The following is a 20,313-nucleotide window of genomic DNA, read 5'->3' as shown; positions in this document are numbered from 1 at the left end:
TATGATATTAGGAGATGGATGAGACATTGTGCCATACTGCTTAAGAGCACAGATTCTAGATTCAGACTGCCTAGACTTGAATCTGGTTTCAACTCTTACCATCTGCTCAAAATTTCTTGCAACTTACTTAATTTGTGACTCAATTTTGCCTTTTTAGAATGGGGGTTATAACAGTGCCCTTTAAGGGCTGTCAAAGGATTGTGGTGAAGATGAAATAATGTATCTAAAGGTCTGGCGATAATGACTTGCTCATAGTAAGCACACAATACGTGCCATGTATTATAAGTTGAACGTGATTACAAACAACAGAAAACTCAGTTCAAGTTGACTTAGTTGACAATGATAAAGGGAATTTACTGGTTCATATAACTGGTTCAAAATTGCTTCAGAGGCAAAATGTGATTCAAGCATGTATTGATAAAGACTGCTCATATTTTTCTGCAATCCACTCATTTCTACCCTTCTCTCTTTGGAGATGTTTTTCTTCATGGCTGGAAGGTATTGCACTAATTTTTGACTTTTACCAAAACATAGTGCACTACTAAAAGACAGAGAGGTTCTCTTTAGATAAGTGTGGAAGGTTGGGCAAGTTCCTGCCTACGAGCAGTGTCTCTGAGAGTCTCCTGACATCTCCTTGGGAAACTGCATTGCATGCCCATCTTGACCCAATCACTGGGACCTCTGGAATTGGATATATTGATTGGCACAAGCTAATCATGTGTAACTTCTTGGACTGGAGATGGGGTCAGCTTGTACTGAAACCCAATCAAAATTGGGGCACTATTAATTAAAAAAAGGGAAAATGGATGCCCAAAACAGCCAACATATTTTATTGATGAATAAACCATAGAGAACTTCTTCATTCCCATTGGTGCTATAAAACATGCAGAAGGGGAAGAAATTTCATCACCATCACCATAACTTTCACAAAACATTTATTTTGGAGAAATAGTTTACCAATACACTGTAATAGACAGTGTTCTTCAAACTCATGGCTTGCTGAAATTTTTTTTCACTCCAATTTCTCCCTAGTCAACAGTCCCTCTACCATAAAGATACATTCTGTTATTTTATATTTTCTGGACTCTTTTGAATGTCTTAGTGCACAATATGAATGAGAAACCTTAATCCCTTATAATCCTGGATTGCATTTTTTCATTTTTTATTGCAATATATATATATATATAACCATTTTAACCATTTTAAATGTACAATTTAATAGTATTAAGTACATTCACAGTGTTGTACAAAGACGAGCACTATCCATTACTAGAACCTTTTCATCATCCCAAACAATACCTCTGTATCAACTAAACAATAACTCCATCTCCCACCTTGCCCTCAGTCCCTGGTAACCTATATTCTACTTTATGTCTCTACGAATTGTGTCTCTATGAATACCTATTCTAGGTATCTCATAGAAATGGAATCATGTAATATTTGTCCTTTTGTGTATGGCTTAACTCACTTAGCATAATGTTTCTAAGGTTGATCTATATTGTAGCCTGTGCAGAATTTGGATTGTATTCTTAATTGTATAAAAGAAAAGCATCTTTTGCAGTTAATTCTCTTATGTGAAATAAAAAAAATAGTGAATTTAAAGTGGGATGATGATGTTTTATGTGATTTTTTTCCTTATACATCTTATGTGACTGTTGATTTGCAGAGGATAATGAGATATAATCCTCATTTTATCCTAGTGACAAAGGTTCATGGGACAGTGTCAAGTATCTAGTTTTGGAAAATGTTCAGGCCATTTCTTATTCTTGCTCTGTTGTTGTTTTGTTTAAATAATATGCACAAAAGACACTGCTTTCATTGTAACCTTCTGTATGAAACACTATTATTGACATCTGAGGATTAAGTTCTAATTGAAGTAAGATTTCAAATGGTCTATTATCTGTGATCCCTATATAATGATCACAAAGACATCCTAGAGCAGGCAATGAAACAGATAAATATGTTGAAAAGACAGCTAACAGCTCCATTTAGCTCACCCACGCTTGCCAAACTTGACACACACAATTTATCCCAGACTGATGGAAAGGGAGCATAAAATATAGCCAGATTGTAATACTGTATGCTTCTCAGATGGTGTTTCCTTGGGCTGAAAATCAGGTGTCTCATATGCCCAGATATTGTATTCAGATAGCTGTGGATGGGCTTTTTGCCCAAACTTATCGTAGTATTAATGTGTTAGTTTGGAACTTCCTTGAAAGCAAGGTCAATAGTGAGTCTCTCATCCATGTAACATCTTGGATGAAACAAGTGCTCCAGCACAAGGAAAGAATTGAGAATGTCCACAAAACCCAAGCTAACCCTTAGGGGAGAAGTGAGAAGTGACTCCAGCAAATATTCAACAAATAATAATAACTTGAGATTATTCTTGTAAAGGATAGGAAGTAGAAGCTTTGCTGTAAAAGTGACTCTAGTGATTTTTTTTTAAGTCTCTAGATTTTTAAAGATCTTCACTCCATAGTTTTGCCAGAAGAACATGCCAAAGGGAATCTGCTCCAGGAATTTGAATCTCTTCCGAAAAGTGATTCAGTAGCCTGGATTCCAATGGCCTAAACACAAAACCTGGGCAAGCCTTAGACTGTGGTTTCATATAGGGTGGGAACTAGGCCATAGCTGTGGCGTTATCCATTTTTATTAGGAACCACACCCCTCTTGCACGTGTGTCTCACTTTCTGATTCTTGTTCAACCAGCCACTTGCTTCATCTGGGCTAAAGTGAACCCAAAAATGTATAGACACACTCTACTAGAAAGAAGCCAGTGAAGGAAACCTCTTGTGGACATGGATTTCATGGGAAGTAACCTGCTGCTTCTCACCATCTGTGTCCCCAGCAAGAGTTGAGAGTATGGATGAGGAGGTCAGAGAACATGGTGCCTCTGCACTCCAGTGTGGGTTTTGGGGAATCAGCCTAGCAGCCGAGGATGTTCTTGTTGCCATCATTTGTCCCCTTGCTTCTACTTCTCCTCTGGTCCAAACATTTCATCTTCCAAGCTCACCTGGATGAGTCAGACTGGAGGTGCAATTTGCCATGTGAAAAACAGATGCAGATGGACTTAGAGTTTGTCATATAGAATGAATTAAGTCAGAAGGAGAAAAACACATATCATATATTAACACATATATGTGGAACCTAGACAAATAATATAGATGAACCTATTTGCAGGGCAGGAATAGAGACACAGAGGTAGAGCGTGGACGTGTGGACAGTTGGGGGAAGGGGAGAGTGGGACAAATTAGGAACCTGCTGTATAATGCAAGGAGCTCAGCTTGGTGTTCTCTGATGACCTGGATGGGTGGGATCGGGGAAGGGGAGGTCCAAGAGGGAGGGGATATTGGTATACGTATAGCTGATTCACTTTATTGTAAAGCAGAAACACAACATTGTAAAGCAATTATGCACTGATATAAAATAAATAAATAAAATTAAAAACAACAATGAAAACACCCAGCAATTGCCAAACTTCCTCTTCAAGTAACCAATTTTAACCAGCGATAAGTCTTGGCTTTTGCTTTCCAAAACAGCACATGATGAAAAGGGTAACAGACATAGAGATGTTATTAACAGGCAATACCCCACAGATGACAAGAAAAAGTGACTATTTGGTATTACTTTCAAAGGGATCTATTTGGTATGAGGACTTGCACCAGGACCAGAATACACCAGTTCTGCTCAGGGGTGGCAGAATTGGGTGACTTCCCTGGTGGCTCAGACGGTAAAGCATCTGTCTTCAATGCCGCAGGCCTGGGTTCGATCCCTGGGTGGGGAAAATTCCCGGGAGAAGGATCCCATGGACGGAGAAGCCTGGTGTCCATGGGGTCGCAAAGAGTCGGACACAACTGAGCGACTTCACTTTAACTTTGAGACATAAGAGAGAAAAAAAAATGTTTTGCTCTCTTTTTTCCATTTGCTTTCCTGGAGGAAGCTCACCCGCCCTCTAAAGCAATCGGTTTCACCACTTTCTCGGAGAAGCACTGCTGCCTCTCCTCCTCTCTTGGCGGACTCACCCTTTCTGGGAATGAGGCTCTGCTCTCTGAGCTCTGCAGTGCTCCAGGATGCCCCCAGGAGAGCTCTCCAGGACTGTCCAGTTGGCTGGAAGAGTCCGTAGCATGTAGCCAAGAGCCAGGGCAGAGCGGAAAGAGCAGGCTTCAGCTGAACAGAAGGGAGTGAAGCCAACATTAGGAAGACAGTGTCTGGATTACAAACCAGAGAGGATGCATCCTTCAGCCTGGAACCACTCTAACCCTTCTCTACCTGGAAAACGACCCCTGAGTTGCCAAAACTCAGCTCAGAATCCTACTTCTCATCTTCCCTTTCCAGACTCTCCTGGTCAGAGTTGGTGACACCTTTTCCCATTAGTTACTCCCTCTTTCTCTTGCACTGCTTACTTGTATGCTTTCTCTAGTCAGACTGTGCATCCTGAAGGAAAGTGGTCCTGGCCTATTTTGTTGTATGTTCCCCAAACCTGGAATCACAATAGTACTGATGACAATGATGAAAGCTAACACTCAATACAGCACTAACTATATGCCAGCCATTGTTCTAAGCTGTTCAAATACTTTCACCCATTAACTTTGATAACAATCTTATGAGGCAGCTTCTTTTATACCACTCATTTTATAAATGACAAAACCAAAACCTCGAATGATTAAATAGCACTCTAAAGGTAACAGGGACATGCAGCCTCTGAGTGTGGGGACTGCTGGTAGACAGACTCAAGCATTTTGACTCTGTCCTTTCTCTACTGCCAGAGCAAATGGTAGGCATTCGACAATTTTCTCATGAATGAATGAACAGACTGGGGAAGGAACCTGAAACAATGCCACCTACCAATGCTTTAGATGATTTTTTATCAGTCCGTGAAATACAAGAGACCAAATCTTGTTCTCAAATCTTAGTTTAACAAAAAATTAATTTTTGGATTAATACATTTCTTGAATTTTTTAACAAGTGTGTCCCCCATATCTGATTTTGATGTAGATGGCCTTTGGCCCAGGCTTTATGCCTGGAATGAATAAGGTAAATGGAAACACTGTTTTTCTACATGGCTCATCATTCTTAATCATCACAGTCAAAGATGTCAATTAAGTGGTGAGCATATTTTGTAGGGGCTGGTAATGAAGGCTCAGAGCCACACTGGTTGGTCAAACTACTCTGTCACAGCCACAAGGACATGACCCAAGAAAGCCTCCAGGACTGGAGAATCCAGTCCATATGCTTCTATTACAGGAAAGCTGCAACAGATAATAATATTTGGAGGGCAAATGATGTGGTGCACATATGAACACCACTAATGATCAAGGTTTCTAAGCCAAGGTGCCATCGATCTGAGTTCTACCTCTTCACAAATGGCATCTTCATAAAATGAAATGGTGTTCCAAAGCTTCTGCCAAATGAGTAGCATTCTGGTTTTTTAATGTGGATGGTTAGAAAATCATCCAGCTCCCACAGGGCCCAGAAGAAAATTAGCTACATTTGAAAGTATTATACCCAAGCCCACAGACTCACAGCTCTGCTTTTCCAATCTGTTTTCTTCCCAGAGGATGCGCAGGGAGCATGTCAGAGAGGTCAGCATTCTCCACTAAGCTACCTGGAAATAAACCGTCCAGGGGTTACCTGTCAGGAGCAGTGAGGACTGGTGAGGTATGTGGTCTCTGCATAAGGAAACTTGCAGGTTGATATCCTGAGATGCTGGCAGGTGGGTAGAATTCTGCCATAAATATTTCTTAGGAAACCAAGAATCCAATTTGTTTCTGCTCAAATAAGGCAAAACGTCACTGAGCTCCAGTGTATCAATACCAGGGAAAGCAGGTGAGTGGAATGTGACCTTTTTTATTCTTCTACCACGTGTGTATCACCAGTGCTCTTGGCCCATCCACACGTGCTCATATAATCATTCTTTCGTGACCCCATTGTGTTGAAATATTGGTTAAGGTTCTGGTGAGATGATGAAATGAAATCTGTGCTGCCTGGGGGGAAACACTAAGGAAACACAAATTTTAAATGTGGATGGTGTGTGTGCACACATTTTTGTGCTGACTGTGTGTTGGAACAACGTGACTTTTGCTATCGGGATGACTGGCAACATGCCAGTAATGTCTGAGATATAATATTGCTAGGGCATTATTGCAAAATGCAGATGTGCATGCAGGAATCTTTGATATGCACATCCACACATCAGCAGAGTTTTTATTCTTTTCACTCCCGAGTCCTCACCAATGAGGCAGGCTGATGGGATATGGTGATAGGGGATCAAAGGAGTTTGGGGGATGGCCACCCTCTGACCTTCGCAAAGTAGACAAACACTCAGAGTTGCACAGAGACATAACAACATATGGTGACATGGAAACTTTTGTAACCAGACACAGATGTAAACAACCCAAACTGTGCCCAACCTTGCCCCCTTGATTAGTGGTGGCTTCATCCTTTTTTTTCCTCCAAATGAATTGATAGTCCTCGCTCTTATAAGAATCAGTAGGCTTCCTAAGAAAGATCTTCCTTATCATTGACATTTTGGGACCATAAAGGAAATGGCAACCACTCCAGTGTTCTTGCCTGGGAAATCCCACGGACAGGAGCCTGGTGGGCTACAGTCCATGAGGTCACAAGAGTCAGACATGACTTAGTGACTAAACCACCAGTCTGACCCTCACAGTTAAGATAGCTAAGTGGCCTATTCAAAATTCACATTCAGGTGGATGACTGCCAACCCCGGAAGCTGAGCATTAAGGCTCTAGGTCCTTCTACAGCTGGCTCCTGCCCTGCCCCACCATCTAAGAACAGAAATATGCAGGATGTCTCCTCCTGGTTATTTAACCTTGACACATTTATTTGGATGATGATTTTTCTAACTTGCATCACCTACCTCCTCTGGTCTGGAAGAAAGTAGTCAGAAAACACATCTTATAATATTTGCTGAATGAATGAATGAGTCATATACCAATCATCTTTACCATTTTTAGTGTATTTTTGTACCAATGTATTCTTTTTTAATCTAAACTGTGATTTTTTAAAAATATAAACTGTCATTTACATTTCTGTTTTTTACACACACTGCAGTTAGCAAAAGCATCTTCTATGGCACCATCTAAGGAATGATGCTAAAGCTGAAACTCCAGTACTTTGGCCACCTCATGTGAAGAGTTGACTCATTGGAAAAGACTCTGATGCTGGGAGGGATTGGGGGCAGGAGAAGGGGACGACAGAGGATGAGATGGCTGGATGGCATCACTGACTCGATGGACGTGAGTCTGAGTGAACTCCGGGAGTTGGTGATGGACAGGGAGGCCTGACGTGTTGCGATTCATGGGGTCGCAAAGAGTCGGACACGACTGAGCGACTGATCTGATCTGATCTGATGGCACCATCACAGTAACTCATCCTTAACAACAGCAAAGTCTACATTCAAAGCCACTCACATCCAGTTTTCCATTCCAAAGGTCTGCTTCTCAGGAGGGCCAATTACAAATGGCAAGTAAATATAAATATTTATTTAGAGACCTTAAAATCCATTTTCTCCAAAAGTAGTCTTTCTGATTGGATTATTACTTACGGCTGTGGCTACAATCAATCACAAATGATGTGAAACCTTTTATCTTTCTCATGCTGTACACACACACGTACAAGCACACACACACACGCACACAGCACAAAACATGCCTATGTGCTTTCTATTCCTTGTTTTGTTTCTCTTCTTCTTAAAACATATGTATTGTTTGAACAACACAAGACTGTCTCCTGCTGCTTTTTCAGATGCCTGTCTAGTGCTCCTGGTTGTTAGGTGCCAGTGCTGGCTACTCTATCATCCAGGGCCTTTCTGGATTTCCCTCACTCGTGGATAGGTGTGCAAAGGCACAGTTTTAAGATGGAAAGCTAATGCAGGCAGTTTTTTTTTTTTTCCCTCTGAGCTCAGAGAAGCCAATTCTGAATTGAACTGGAAAGTCTTTAGCTGCCTCTTTTGATTGCTATTGGTCCAGGGCATTGGGAGTGCTGTCCCCAAATGAGCACATTAATACTGTGGATAAGACTGTATGGAGAGTGGGCCCCTGGAGAGGAAGACATCTGGTTCCCCCTCCTCCCAGCCAAAGTGCTGCCCTGTGTTAACAGTGTGTGTGTGTGTGTGTGTGTGCATGTGTAAGTATTGACGCAAAAGGGAAGTATATGTGCTTAGTCGCTCAGTTGTGTCTGACTCTTTGCGACCCCATGGACTTTAGCCTGCCAGACTCCTTTCTTCATGGAATTCTCCAGGCAAGAATATTAGAGTAGGTAGTCGTTCCTTCTCCAGGGGATCTTCCCGATCCAGGGATGGGACCCCAGTCTCCTATACCACAGTTGGATTCTTTACCATATGAGTTACCAGGGAAGCCCATTTGTTAATACTGTTTTGACCAGAATTGCCTGATTGGTGGAAAGTGATTTTGTGGCCTGAAAACTTCCTTTACCAGGATGATACCTTTTATCTAATCTGAGTCAGATGCACTATCTGAGGATGTGCTTGTAAATCCTGCATGAGGCTGATCAGAAAAACCAATAGGAAAACAAAACCTGCAGTCCCTATGGATCCCAAGAAAAATAACCCAAGAGCTAGATTTGAAACATTACAAATATTTTAAGTTAATCGACTTGGTCTCTATAACCATATGTCATGTACTGTATGATTACAAGTGGGTCTGCAACTCTGAAAATCTATGCTCATCTCTGTGGTGATATCACATCAGTTTTCACTTATCTGTCGACAAGCGAGCATTCTCAATATCCCAGTGCAGGTTCTGATATAGAAAGCAGAGTGCAGAACGGGAGAAATATGTGGTCAGGGGCCCAGCAGGTCTGATGTGGTACAACTCTCGGCATGCAGGGGAGCCAAGGCCTGATGAAATCTGAGAGCTCTTCCTACTCAGCTTCCTTGAAGTGCTTCCTCCGAACCATCTCACAGGATCCGTGAACCAAAAAGAGATGGCCTTGACTCCCACCTACCTCCGCTTTGAAAATGTAAACCTGTCCCAGCTGGCTCAGCTCTGGGGGCCTGCTTCTGGGTTTCCTTACTTTCTTTTGATGCCAAGCACGATAAAAGAAATGGTAAAAGGACACAGCGTTGTTTGATAGGCTAGCATATTCAGGTCAGGACAAGCAGTTTGTGAAATACTCTGCCCGCCCCTCGGAGGCACTGTCTCCACCCTCAGCAGAGGCCTCAGGACGCTTCAGGTGCACAACTTTAGCTAATTTCACCGCTGGTCTTGACTCCTTTGCCTGGAGAGGACAGATGAGGCAATCGTTGCTCCCGTCATGATGAGCCAGTGCCCTGAGAACATTTCCTAACCCAGCTCCACCCTCCCCAAGAATGAGTTTAACCTACAAAGCTCTGTGAAGAGGCCCCAGGGGAGTCCTGAAAAAGAACTCACATGGAAGGGATTCTGGCCTGTTGATGGAAGAACACAGGGAAGGAACAGATGGATAGAAACATTCATGTTGATATATGGGAAGACCAAAACAATATTGTAAAGTTAAAAAATAAAATAAAAAATATATATATATAAAAAGAAAGAAACACTCCTTTACCTTTATGGATGACAAACAGATGCCTTTTAAAAATAAACATACATTTTTGATGCCTCCTTTCCTATCCCCTGTCCCAGGGACACACATATTTTTTTTTCTGTTTTATACACCACTACCATGACCACCAGTATAATCACATGTCATGTAATCGGGTCCAAATTGGAATTCTGCTGTGTGCATGTGAGAGCTGATGGCCGCAGACGTGTTATTCGACCTCCCATGCCTCAGTTTCCTTAGATGGTAAGAAGAAATACTGACAGCTCCCTCATCTGGGAGGTTGCTGGAATTGGTAAGGATGACATTTCCCCCCTGGAATCCTGCCCAGTGCCTGGAGCTCCGTAAAGGTAAACAGCAGTGGGAAGGACTCACTGCCCCAGTGAGTCCTAGACACTACCCTCATGACCTTTCACTTTTCAGATGGCTTCACAGTCATAAAACATCCCTCTGTCTTCACATCAGAAGGGATTTCTGCCTCCTGGGACCTTAATACTCACCATATCCCCTCAAATGCCTGTTTCTCCACCTGACAGCCAGACACTCGGGACATTTTCTTCCATCTCCCTTCCATCTCTCCTGCTTCACTTAAAAGGTAGCTAGATGAACATGGCACAGAGCTGGAAGCACTTTCCTCAGCAGGACAGCTCTCTCTCCAGATCTCTGTGCAGCCGTCTAAACAGAGGCTTCACAGATTGAGCACCACCGAGGAGCGTTCCCAGCAACCACTCAGCTGCTTCCCTCTTTGGGGTTTGGGGTCTGTGTTCCCTGAACGAAGATCCCTGTGACTTCCACAAATTGGAATAACACCTATTTCAAATATATTATTTGATGAAAGCAGATGTCAGCAGATACTGCCTATGTAATTGATATTTGATTTATTCAAGATTTATGCATGCTGTGCCTTAGATTTATTAATGATAATCCCCGGCTCTTGTGTTTAATATAGTGGAACCAAAACATAATTTGCTGGGATCAGTCAGAAATGCATCAAAGTGATTAACTCTACATGCAAACCATTACCCAGTGACATCCCTACTGTGCACAGTGCAAAAGGAGGCAATAATACAGTAATTGGCTTCACTTATGCAAGTGAGATATTTGCTGTGATTGCTAGTAAAATTTGGTCTCTTTTATCTCATTCTGCATCTCTGTATCCCTTGTCATCCTTTGATGCTCCTTTCCCAGGCAGGATTCGGCTGAAACGAGTTGGCATGCACCACATGCTCATATACAACACCCCACCCCAGCAGTTATGTGTGAAGGCAGGCGCAGAATCTGACTAAAACAGACGGGAGGGTAACTGCCTACTCAGGAGGCCCCCTGGGGGTCATCGCCTCTGGTGGGGATGAGGGGCCACCCCCCTCTTCCAGGGGAAGGCCAGCAAATGGAAATCACATCCCGCCATCACTCTCTAGCCACATCTGTCACCTTTATCAACACCCAGACAGGCTGCAAAACCATTGCCATTTTGGAGTGGACATTTGGGACTATGCAAATAATCACTAAGATAACTTTTTTGGGGGGAAATGCCTACTCATTTATGTTTGTTTTCTGTTTTGTTTCAGCTAATTAAAACTTAATTAGATGGACAACCCTTTATTATAAGACTACACCCTTCCCACTACTTTGTTTTAAAATATCTTTTCTTTTTTTAAAATTTATTTATTTTTTAATTTTATTTTATTTAACTTTACAATATTGTATTGGTTTTACCATATATCAAAATGAATCTGCCACAGGTATACATGTGTTCCCCATCCTGAACCCTCCTCCCTCCTCCTTCCCCATACCATCCCTCTGGGTCATCCAAGTGCACCAGCCCCAAGCATCCAGTATCGTGCATCGAAACTGGACTGGCGACTCATTTCATATATGATATTATACATATTTCAATGCCATTCTCCCAAATCATCTCACCCTCTCCATCTCCCACAGAGTCCAAAAGACTGTTCTATACATCAGTGTCTCTTTTGCTGTCTCGTATACAGGGTTATTGTTACCATCTTTCTAAATTCCATATATATGCATTAGTATACTGTATTGGTGTTTTTCTTTCTGGCTTACTTCATTCAGTATAATAGGCTCCAGTTTCATCCACCTCATTAGAACTGATTCAAATGTATTCTTTTTAATGGCTGAGTTATTGATGATAGTAGATGAGAGCAGTTTTGATTTTAACAATTCAAAAGTAAAAATAATATATGCGGGGGTGGGGGCAAAATATTCAAAGCCTATGAAAATGTGTGAAATGAAAAATAGAAATTCCCCTTCTTTGTTCTATCCTCTGTCCTTCTCCCCAAAAGTAGTCATTGTCATAGCTTCTAGAGTAGCTTTCTAGAAAATGCAAGCCTAGTATACCTACTTAAATATGCTCACATAAAAATATAAGCCTAGTATATCTATGTAAATTTGCTCACATAAAAATATAGGCCTCATATACCTATGCTTTTCATTTAATACTGTATCTCAGATGTTTTCTGGTTTGTACCTGGAGAGCTACCTGATCATCTTTCATGAGTATCTATGGTCATTTTTAATTGTTTAAAGTGCTGCCTGGCCTGGCAGTGCTGTACAATAAGGCTGATACTTGGAAATCATTGCAATGTTCCTGCTTTGGACTTGGGGCTGCAATTTAGAATGAAGTAGCACCTTGTGAGGATTTACAGCAAGACCAAAACACACCTGCATCCCACATTTCACAGCAAAACTTGTAAATGGCCCTTGATTTCTCTGTTGTCTGGAATGTGCCATCTTTCTTCAGGGCATCTGGTGGAACGCATCAGTACATCAGCCTGGCATCTTGATGGGTGAGGGTGGCTCTGACTCCTGCACCTAATGCCAGGTTTAGATCAGGCTTTTAAGCATATTCAGTAACATGTTGGTAAACGTGGCTTATACTATCTACCTCATGAATCTAACAGAGTTCCCCAATCCCTGGGCCACAGATGGGTACTGGTCCATGATTTGTTAGGAACCAGGCAGGAGGTGAGCAGCAGGTGAAACCAAAACCACCCCTCCCCACCAAGTCCATGAAAAAATTGTCTTCCACGAAATTGGTACCCAGTGCCAAAAATGTTGGGAACCACTGATCTAATGTCATTCATAGTTAATTTTAAATGAAGTCCCAGGCTGCTTTCTTTGGCTCCTTCATGGAACAACACTAATTTTTCTGTATCAGTTTTTCTTGATTCCTAAACAGTATTAGAGGTATCATTAGAATACACAGGGACAGCTCACAGGGGCATTCTTTTGCATTTTTAATGCCATCAGGGAATTGCCCTGAGAATCAAATAGGTAACTTTTGACGTTTTCCAGCTCATCTTTTTCCATCCTTCTGAACAATGCCCCAAGTTCTGAAGGGTGTTCTGCATGGGCTGGGCTGGCTAATGCACTTCCCAGGCCTTGGCCGCTAAGTGCACTCTCTGAAGCTCCACCTGGCTCCTGAGCATGGACACAGCTATCCCCTCTCTGGACTGGTTTCCCTTAATTGTTACAGAAGCTATTCCTGCTTCAGCAATCCAAGTGATCTATTTTTCCTGTCCTAAAAGTTAATTGATTCCTGCTTCCGAGTGCCATGGACAATGAAGAACTATGTCTTCCCTGGGCAGCAGTCAACTAGACGAGGTCCAGCTTGACCCACTTACAAAGGCTGCTGCGGCCCCAGCTCAGCCTGGCCTGAGGACCCTTGGCCTGAAGTCTGAAAGAAATCAGCAAGGGGTTAGAAGCAGCCTGAGGGAGTGATCTCCAATGTGAAACATGGCTGTCAGTCTTCAGAGTGTAAATCTTCAGATTCTCAGGAAACAAGGGGATGGGCAGGCCATTTGAAAGCTGATAACTGTTCTGGTGGGCTGAGTCTTGAGCAAGGCTCTCCTGGGCTTCCCCAGTGGCTCAGTGTCAAAAGAATCCACCTGCAGTGCAGGCTCACAGGAGACTCTGGTTCTATTCCTGGGTCGGGAAGATCCCCTGGAGAAATGAATGGCAACCCACTCCAGTATTCTTCCCTGGAGAATCCCATGGACAGGGGAGCCTGGCAGGCTACAGTCCTTGGGATCGCAAATAGTCAGACACGACTGATGCGATTTAGCACACCCCTGGGTGCAACTTCCAACTACACATGCTTCTTCTAACTAAGAGACCTCAGAAATGACGTTGAACCACTCCGGGCCTCCGTTTCTTCTTTTTGGGGAAAAATGCTTACCTCGGGTGTTATGGAGAGAACTAGAAGAATGTGTGTGAGGAAATGTACATTAGGAAAATGACGTGATGATAGTGGAGTGTTTGAAACCAATACCTGATGGACAATAACATCAATAATAGTAATATTTATTACTATTTAACAAGGTCTTAACATTCAGGCCACTAGCAGTTTTCTCAGTGACTTCAGAAACCTAAACAATGCTCCGGTGGACTTCTGAAGTTCACCAAGTCACCACCTGCTCACCATCTACTGCCATGATCTTCAGGTTCACTCCCCTCAGAACTCTTCCTGTGTCCCGTGAGCTACTGATATTGACAATCCCAAAGGGGTTATTCTGCTGGTGTTTATTAAATGCAGGTTCAACACCTAGACCACAGGAGTAAAATGAGGAAACAAATGGAGACTCTGAAGCAGCAAATGTTTAATTAACATCAAAGTACCAGGGGAAAGGCTGGCTGGCTACTTAAATTTCAAAAAACGTTAGCTCCCCTCCTGGAAGTGAGTCCTCTCCTTCCTCAGAGCAGTGTTGACATTCAAGTTATTGAGATGACAAATGATGCTGAGCTTGGGAGATTTAGGCTTATGAAACCTCCTTTATATCTTAGTCCAGTTGCTCAGTCGTGTCTGACTCTTTGTGACCCCATGGACTGAGCATGCCAGGCTTCCCTGTCCTTCACTATCTTGTTGATTTTGCTCAGACTCATGTCCATTGAGTTGGTGATGCCATCCAACCATCCCATCCTCTGTCATCCCCTTCTCCTCTTTGACTTCAATCTTTCTCAGCATCAGGATCTTTTCCAATGAGTTGGCTTTTCACATCAGGTGGCCAAAGTATCGGAGCTTCAGCTTTACTTCTTAGCCACTCTTAAAGTTGAGGCAAACTAGTAATTTGGGGATTATTCATGACATTCTATTGGGTTTGCACAATACCAGGATATCACAATGAAAAGATGTTCAAGGTTCTTCTTTATTACCAAGTGACAGATATTTGTAGAAGGTTAGGGTCTGAAGAGAGCTTAGAAATCTTCCAATTATAGTGTCTTGGCTTTCAAACATATTTGGGATGGGTATGGAACATGTTTTATCAAATAAATTCCCATGCAAGTAACCAATCAATGCAATTGATAAAAATGCAGTTACTCTCATAGGGGGAGGAAAAGAAAATTCCCCTCTGGGCAACTCAGGAATGGGAAACACCTTTGAAAACCACATCTGTCCAATTTTATTTTCACTTAATAGAAGTGAACTATAAAGTGAAGCTATCTGAAAGCATGGTTTCCTGAGCACGGCACCAGCCTCACCTGGGAATTTGTTAGTAATTCAGATTCTCAGGTCCATCCCAGACCTACTGGTGGTAAAGTCCAAGCATTTGTGCCTTTACAATTCATTGAGATGATTCCAATGTATGTTCACTCAAGTTTAAGAAATAAGAGCCTTTAAGTGAATACTGCAAGCTCACTGAATGAGATTCACTTTGGTAAGTGGCAAGGCATCTACAAATCTCACCCAGATTCCAGGGTGCGCATGCTATCTTGTAAATGGTTCTCTTCCATTCCATACACTTTGCTGTTGTTCAGTCACTAAGTCATGTCCAACTTTTTGTATCCCCATGGACTGCAGCATGCCAGGCTTCCTTGTCCTTCATCATCTCCCAGAGCTTTCTCAAATTCATGTTCATTGAGTTGGTCATGCTATCCGCCATCTCATCCTTTGTTGCCCCCTTCTCCTCTTGTCCTCAATATTTCCTAACATCAGGCTCTTTTCCAACGAGTCTGTTTTTCTCATCAGATGGCCAAATTATTGGAGATTCAGCTTCAGCATCAGTACTTCCAATGAATATTCAGGGTTGATTTCCTTTAGAATTGACCAATTTCATCTCCATACTGTCCAAGGGACTCTCAAGAGTCTTCTCCAGCATTACAATGTGAAAGCATCGAATCTTCAGTGCTCAGCTATTTTTGTGGTTCAACTCTCACATTCGTACATGACTACTGAAAAAAACCACGGCTTTGACTATACAGACCTTTGTCAGCAAAGTGATGTCTCTGCTTTTTAGTACATTGTCTAGGTTTGTCATAGCTTTTCTTCCAAGGAGTAAATGTCTTTCAATTTCGTGGCTGCTTCACCGTCTACAGTGATTTTGGAAACCAAGAAAATAAAATCTATCTACCACTATTTCCATTTCCCCCCCATCTATTAGCTATGAAGTGATGGGACTAGATGCCATGATCTTAATTTTCTGACTGCTGAGTTTCAAGCCAACTTTTTCACTCTCCTCTTTTACCCTCATCAAGAGGGTGAAAATTACTCTTCACTTTCTGCCATTAGAGTGGTATCATCTGCATACATTTTAGGAACATCAAACAGAACTGTGTGTCTATTGTACTTTGGAAACTATTCAGTGATTCTCTTAGACAAATGGCTTACAATCAAGAGATGTTGATCCCCACCACAGATTAATTTAAATGGATTTGACCAATAGCGCAAATTGTTGCGAGGGTTTACACCCAAATACATACTATTCTACAAAGAATGTAATTTGTCAGTTATAAAGACTGGACACACCTTGAATTTAAAGAGTGACTTTTAAGATATGTTTCCCATGCACTAAGATTTAATAATGCCCTCTCCCTACATCTTCCCCCTTCTCATTTTAGGAGTGAAAAAATGAAGAACAGCAATGTTAGTCAAGCTTGCCTAGGCCACATACCTCCATAGTGGTACAATAAATATTTAAATCATGTTCTCCTGATACTTGAGTGAGAGTGAGTGAAATTCACTCAGCTGTGTCCAACTCTTTGTGACCCCATGGACTATAGCCTGCCAGGCTCCACTGTCCATGGAATTCTCCAGGCAAGAATATTGGAGTGGGTAGCCATTCTCTTCTCCAGGGAATCTTCCCAACCCAAGGATCAAACCTGGGTCTCCTGCATTGCAGGCAGATTCTTTACCATCTGAACCACCAGGGAAGCCTTTCTGATACTCAGTTTATTATTTTCTCTGACATTCCAGGAGGTATATTGGACAATTTTCTAAGATGTAGCTATTCAACCAGATCAGTTTCCTCTAAGGATTTTATATTCATCTCTCTTCTGCTGCTCATAATTGATCCTAGTAAACTTCATAAAGGACCTGAAATTGTTGAATCCTAACTTCAATAATTCGGAGAAGGCAATGGCAACCCACTCCAGTGTTCTTGCCTGGAGAATCCCAGGGACGGGGGAGCCTGGTGGGCTGCCGTCTATGGGGTCGCACAGAGTCGGACATGACTGAAGCGACTTAGCAGCAGCAGCAGCAGCAGCAACTTCAGTAATTAATTAAGAAGGTCCCTGCCCCATCCTGGTGATGGCTGAGATGAGAGATGTCATAACTAAAGCAACTATTCCCTTCTGATCCTACTGGTGGGCATCTGTTTCTAGTTGTAACTGACCAAACGTTCCCTTTGCAGGGAAACTAATAACATCTTAACATATGGTCTTGAATCTGGGCCACCTAATGACTTTGCATGGAGATTAATTGAAGGTGTTAATGGCATCATTCCCAGCCAGGAATGTCAAAATACTGGCTTGGCCTCCTGTGTACATGTTTTAAGAGGATTTGCTATTGATACTGAACTGGATTAACTTTAAATATAAAGAAAAATACTGTAACTTCAGCAACCACCTGTGAAGCAAGTTTCTGTCGCTGAGGAGTCTGGATTAGTGCTCTAAGCAGGGTGCAGGATAATGAATTTGACATCCCATTTTGACTCCCTGGGAAAAATTCCCAGGTTACAATCTTCTTAAGTGGGGGTATTACAGAAAGCAAAATTCTGTTGAGGGTGAAAAATTCATTCTATGACCTTCTATAAGACTGTGCATGGAAAATACCATTAGAGATTAGAGTTGATTTATGGATGTTCTGTGCTATTACCGCCCCCTCCCCATCTCACCCAGGGAGGAGAAATGGGCAAAAGACCAGTGAAAAGAACTATAGTGTGAACCGTATTCCCTCAAGTATTTACACAGAAATGTATTCAACTTCCAGGAAGCTTTAAGCTTAGTTATCGTAATTATCTCACGCGTTGATCCTGGTACAACTGCCCTTCTATTGGTTCTATTTTCTTTTTTAAATTTCTATTTTAACCACCCTAGCACTTGTGTGCTTACGTATGTGTGTGTTTATTATGATTCACCTTAAAGGCTTCTTGAGGAATATAAATTATAAAGACATAAAAGTAAACACAGAATAATCTCCTTTCATGCATATATTTACAAACCCGTAAACTCTAAGGAAGAGTGAACTGGATTTTAAAAACATTTTGAGAATTGCTTTTACTGGGTTGTTCTTTGCCTAGTTTGTTCAAGTGATTTTGGCCAAAGGAATCATATAAAATACGTCAAAACCAGATCCACTGCTGGCTACACAACTGGCTAGAGAGTAAAAATTATTGTCTCACACAGAGCACCACCAATTCAATCACGCCTCAGGGAACGGACCCTCGAAATTACAATTTCACAAGTCTTTTTTGAGGAATTACTCAGTGCCTAGTTCTTGGAGTATTTCCTCTCTGTGCTCCTGCAGCACTGTACACACAGCTCTCTTACATCACTGTGTGGACTTGTGTGTATCTTCTCTCTTCCCATTTGTCCTGACTGGGAGCTTCCTGAAGGGAGACTTGTCTCTTACTTATTGTTTTTGTACCCAGTTTCCAACATAGCTGACATACGATAGGCAAGTAGTCGGGGACAGATTTTTGTGCATGAATAATTCTGAGAGATACGCAAAAAGGTCTGAGACACCATCCTGACTACAAACAGGTTATCATATTTTTGTGGTTTTAGTACTCATTGTCCTGAAACAAGCAGAATGGAATTCTTCCATAGTATTACTGGCCACATTACACATTTGGTTTCATAATCTCACCGAAGCCAATAAGATAGTTTTATTTAGGTCACACAGTAACACACATTTGTGCTTATGGAGAAACACTCTGGAGCACATGAAAAAGTTCTAAATGCTTAATTAATCATTCTTACAAATTTAGCACATTTTGTGCTCATGTACTTGTGCCAACAAGATTTCACATGTGCATTTTTATTTTCTCCTAAATAAAAAAATTACAAATTCTTTAAAAAAAAAAAAGAAAGCTTAACCCCTTATATTCAGATGAAAGCAGTAAAGCATGGAGTGGGCCGGCTTTATCTAATTTTCCAAATTGAAGACAATGAAAAACAAACAAATGGATCACAAAAAGCAATGTATGTCTGATTTATTTGACTTTCCTATTGGTCAAACCACTCAGGGAATTCAGTTGGCAGGCTGAAATTCCTTGCACATTTGACTTTAAATATCAAGCAGGATAGCACACTGTCCACTGTGATCAGTTCAGTTCAGTTCAGTCTCAGTTGTGTTTGACCCCATATTGTGACCTCATGGACTGAGGCACACCAGGCTTCCCTGTCCATCACTAACTCCTGAAGCTTACTCAAACTCATGTCCATCGAGTTGGTGATGCCATCCAACCATCTCATCCTCTGTAGTCCCCTTCTCCTCCTGTCTTCAATCTTTACTAGCATCAGAGTCTTTTCAAATGAGTCAGTTCTTTGCATCAGGTGGCCAAGGTATCGGAGTTTCAGCTTCAGCATCAGTCCTTCCAATGAATATTCAGGACTGATTTCCTTTAGGACTGAAACTGGTTGGATTTCCTTGCTGTCCAAGGAAAGTCTTCTACAACAGTTCAAAAGCATCAATTCTTTGGCGCTCAGCTTTCTTTATAGTCCAACTCTCACATCCTTACATGACTACTGGAAAAACCATCTCTTTGACTAGATGGACTTTCGTTGGCAAAGTAAAGTCTCTACATTTTAATGTGCTGTCTAGGTTGGTCATAGTTTTCTTTCAAGGAGCAAGCATCTTTTAATTTCATGGCTGCAGTCACCATCTGCAGTGATTTTGGAGCCCAATAAAATAAAGTCAGCCACTGTTTCCATTATTTCCCCATCTATTTGCCATGAACTGATGGGACAGAATGCCATGATCTTATTTTTCTGAATGTTGAGTATTAAGTCAACTTTTTCACTCTCCTCTTTCACTTTCATTAAGAGGCTCTTTAGTTCTTCTTCACTTTCTGCCATAAGGGTGGTGTCATCTGCATACCTGAGGTTATTGACATTTCTCCTGGCAATCTTGATTCCAGCTTGTGCTTCATGCAGCCTGGCATTTCACATGATGTACTCCGCATATAGGTTAAATAAACAGGGTGACAATATACAGCCTTGATGTACTCCTTTCCTGATTTGGAACCAGTCTGTTGTTCATGTTCAGTTCTAACTGTTGCTTCTTGACTTGCATAAAGATTTATCAGGAGGCCGGTCAGGTGGTCTGGTATTCCCATCTCTTTCAGAATTTTCCACAGTTTGTGGTGATCCACACAGTCAAAGGCTTTGGCATAGTCAATAAAGCAGAAGTAGATGTTTTTCTGGAACTCTCATGCTTTTTTGATGATCCAACAGATGTTGGCAATTTGATCTCTGGTTCCTCTGCCTTTTCTAAATCCAGCTTGAACA

General features: G+C 41.8%; 1 long non-coding RNA gene across 3 annotated transcripts in view; it reads right to left on the bottom strand.

Annotated features, from left to right (window-relative positions):
* LOC112448878 (uncharacterized) overlaps positions 1-20,313 on the bottom strand; it is a 42,002-nt gene that overhangs the window by 9,366 nt on the left and 12,323 nt on the right. For 2 of the 3 annotated variants that reach the window (XR_009496472.1, XR_009496471.1), the window contains one exon: positions 5,524-5,605. This is a non-coding gene — a long non-coding RNA (uncharacterized lncRNA). Of the gene's footprint in view, positions 1-643; positions 3,028-5,523; positions 5,606-20,313 lie in introns of those variants that run through there. The other variant, XR_009496473.1, reaches the window with a different exon arrangement.

Source organism: Bos taurus, chromosome 11 (assembly GCF_002263795.3).
Source record: "Bos taurus isolate L1 Dominette 01449 registration number 42190680 breed Hereford chromosome 11, ARS-UCD2.0, whole genome shotgun sequence".
NCBI classification, from domain to species: Eukaryota; Metazoa; Chordata; class Mammalia; order Artiodactyla; family Bovidae; genus Bos; species Bos taurus.
This window is presented reverse-complemented; position numbering and strand designations above follow the sequence as displayed.